This window comes from Meleagris gallopavo, chromosome Z (genome assembly GCF_000146605.3).
Source record: "Meleagris gallopavo isolate NT-WF06-2002-E0010 breed Aviagen turkey brand Nicholas breeding stock chromosome Z, Turkey_5.1, whole genome shotgun sequence".
In the NCBI taxonomy this organism is placed as follows: Eukaryota; Metazoa; Chordata; class Aves; order Galliformes; family Phasianidae; genus Meleagris; species Meleagris gallopavo.
Window position 1 is genome coordinate 13429808 of NC_015041.2, and position 4008 is coordinate 13433815.

A 4008-nucleotide genomic window follows, 5' to 3' on the forward strand; every position below is an offset into this window, starting at 1 on the left:
TTTTTTTTAAGAGCCAGCCAAAACACCAAGATTTTGCTTTGCCTTCCTGGCTGAGAGGAATGAACAGCAGGGGCAGAAAGAGATAAACTGTTCAGTTGGAGCACTCTGCCGTATCACTTCTGATGAGAACTCAAGGTCCCCAAATGATTTACTAAAACAGATGTTTGCCATTTCCTTTTCATTCCCACAGTTGGGTGGCACAGCTTAAAATAAATACTATCTTAACATAATTTTTGTATTCCAGGACATAGTCTACAGCCATAGCAGCAGGATATGCTCCTCTTTGAGCAACATCACCTCAATGCCTTTTAATTGATTTGTCCAGCAGTCTCAAAGCTGTGTTTGCAGCCAGAGAAAAAAGGCACATATGCTGTGTTTGCAGCTGTAAGCAAATAAAGGACAATGTAATAAGCACTACTAGACCTTCAAAGCAGAAGCAAGCACAGAGCGAAAAGTGTAAATCCAAATCACAGTTTGATTGTGTTCAGACCTGCTGAGAACCATGTGCCTTCAAGCATACTGTTAATTCCTACCACTGAACACCACCACTAACACTCCCATGCAGTCTCACTACTGTAAGCACAGACCACCTGCAGACTGTCTTGTGGACACCTCAGCACACAGTTACTGCAGACAGCATCAGAAACATACCTGGCTTGCACCATATACTCTCAATCTGTCCACTATACTTCAAACAGTTTGAGTATACTAAGTTAGTCAAAGAGAGTAAATCAATCAATCAATCTGCCACCGGTGTGTTAGTGGCTCTTTATAACTGGCATTCTCATTTCTAACAGTTAATTAGAGCACCAGTCCCACTGCTCTTCACCTAACACAAGGAACTTAAGAAATAGAGGAATTCGCCCAATCTGAGTACATGCTGGCTTATGACCCAGCTGATAAGAAGACTAAATCTTATCCCCTTCTTAATCCCAGTCCTCAGAGCAGGGAAGACTACTGTGCTCCTGATATTAGGGCTAAAATTGAAGAAAGGTCCACAAATTTTATATCTGTGCATCATCTTGAGGCATTCTGAAGGTGCCATGGATCACCTGATCCTCTGTCAGCTTATTAGATGTATTATCTGCATAGTAATTAAAATCCCTGAAGATGATAAATTTAAAAGGCATCAGGCTTTTCAGCAGCTCTTACCTCTCTGCAAGGAAGCCAGATAAACCTGCAACATGTTTTGCATACTATTAGGCTTTTCATTACTGCTTTTCTCTTTGATTCACAAACTAAATGAGAGCAGGTGACAAGCATTATTTCTCATCTCAACACTGCTTCTACCTTTTGGTTTTTACCTGCTCACAAACAGAACTACATGGCATAGAGGTAACATAGCACGTCTTGTCCTGTCACAGACATACTGCTATACAGCTTATCAAGATGACCCACTGCTGTATGATGAGTGTGATAAAGGCGGGTAGAGATATAAGTAAATACAGGGGAATAGCTTATCAAACTACAGACTAAGGGCTAAAATTCCTTAGCCTATAATTAAATTCCATTAGCAACGATGAAGATTGATGTCTTGTGCTTGCCCTGATCTTTACAGAAAATGGAGTAGATGAGAGTATGAGGTCACCGATTTATTTTTTCTGTCTTCCCTCTACTCCTACTGCAGCCAATATTTGGGAGATAAAATGGAGTTATACTATGACTGTAATCACTGGAGCAATTTCTGGCATTTTCATCTATATGAATCACACTGAATCCTGCAAACACTCTGGCCACTGAAAGGTCTTCATAAAAACACAGCAAAAAGTTGCTGAGTAGGGAAAGACTGAGATGAAATTTGGTTTAATTTAGCATAATTAGTTCAATATTTTTTGTCAATTAATTTTGCTCTGTGGAAGAACACGAGCATTCACCAGTTCCCAAGACTGACAGCCAGAACCTTCTAGTGGTGCCTGGAAGGCAAAAGCTGCAGCATAAGCTTTCTCACAAGGTACCAGAGGATCCAAACAAAGGGCTTCCAAACGCCTCAACAAAAGCTCTTCTTTACAGCGAACCAGAGAAATCCAACAAGGAAGCCCAAGAAAACAGGTCCTCTGTTTGTGAAGTTGCTTACCATCTGTAGGGTCAGAAGACAGCAGACAAGATGTGGTGGATTTGCTTTTTCTAAAGCAATCTAGCAGCACACGGTGCAACTAAACCAGGCAACTGAAACAGCATGAAGCTGTAAGCTTTTAAGAACTTTATGTCCTGACAATGAATAGTCAGAAATAACTCCAAACCCAATGCAGAACAAAAGTGATGGTTTAAATTTTTCAAAGCAATTAACAGTTAATAAGACTAAAAGACAGAAGGAACAGAATGGTAAGAACTCAAGTTACTTAACTCAAAGTAATATATAGGAGGCCAGCAGCAGAGGGATACCTGACTCAACTTTCTTCAGCTCAGCCCTGTGCACAAAGCACTCCCTGCAGCTGCTTCTACTGAAAACTTCTGTTTAGAAGGAAGCCTGCTGAACCTGCACATCTCCAGAGCACGCTGTTACTGAGCTTCACCAGAAGTCAGTGCCAGCACACCTGCCTCCAAAGTTGCAAGAACTTCCCTTGGGAGCGCTTGTGTGCCTTTGCAAATTACTCATCAACAAGAGAGTAATAGTACATTATTTTCCTGGATTTAAGACACCGTGGAAATCACAGTATGAAGCCCCTCTTCTTACTGAACCTTTTTTATTCAAACATGAAAGCATTTAGTGGAAGTCTGAAAAGCAAATGCCTTGTTTTATACATATAGATGGTACTAAAGCTGCTGATTCATTTCTGGTTATCTTCCCAAAAACCAGGTATCATATCCACCATTTTATAAAGACAGTAGATTTAAAGAAAGTGCTTCCCAGGCAGGGACCTCAATTTATTTATTTATTTGTTTTGGAGGCACAGAATCTCACTTCATTAATTATGTCACATAAATTCAGAAGTGCTTCAATCACCATTAGGTAAAAGCTATGGTGGTAAGTCAACAAAAAAAAAACAAGCATCACCTGCCCCTAATGCAGCTCAGAGGTTCCTACAGCCATCAGGGCATTCACAGTCATAAAACTCTTTCCATCACGGAGACACTGTCAGAAAGGTTTTCTGATGTATTCATGTGTATATAAATGCACATTCTGCACAAGCTTTAAGAACTACACGACACTTTTTTTTGCCCTTTCACATCTTCCAGTGAAAATGCCACAAACTTTAAGGAAGCTGTCACCACGGGGCGAGCAGTACTGCTCCTCCCAGTGCCCGTCAGTTCGACAGGAGGGAGCACCGGGACACACCTAACTACTCGCAGACCGCCGTGCAGCAGGCAGCGGGGCCATCAGCAGCGCTCACAGCACGCGGACCTGCCCACCATCAGCTCCCACAGCAACGCCCTGCCAGCGAACGCCGGCGCTTGGGCCGTAACGTCCCATCGTACCGTACCGCCCAGCCGCGATTCCAACAACAGCGACCAAGAACAAAACCTAACAAAACATATTTCTTCAGACGTGGCCCACTCCTGAGCCATCAAAAACGCATCCCAGAGTGTTTAGGTTTTGGGTTTTTTTTTAGTATTTAAAACGCAGTAGAAAAATTCTCCAAGAAACATCCTTCCAACTCTCCCGATTATATTTTAACAAATTAGCTATAATTAAAACCCACGGGGACATGCTTTTATTCCAGGCCCTCAGCGACACGTTATTCGGTACAAACACGGCAGCAGTGCAGCTCCCGGCCCCGCACTCGCGCACTGACGAAGCCGTTCCACTCGCGGGGCACCAGCGACCGGGTTGGGATGCGGAGCCACAGCGAGGACCAAGCCGGCAGCCCGGCGCATCGCGGCTGCGATACCAGCGATGCTGGGGGCGCGGCAGCAGGGCGCGGCGGCCAGCCTCGACGCCCGGAGGGAATGAGGGAGAACGCAGCCCCACCGCCAAGCCGGCGCCTCTCCCGGGCCGCAGGAGGGCTTCCCCGCGGCGCCTGTGGGATGGACGCTTTGGGGTCCCCGGACCCGAGCCGCAGTCTCGGA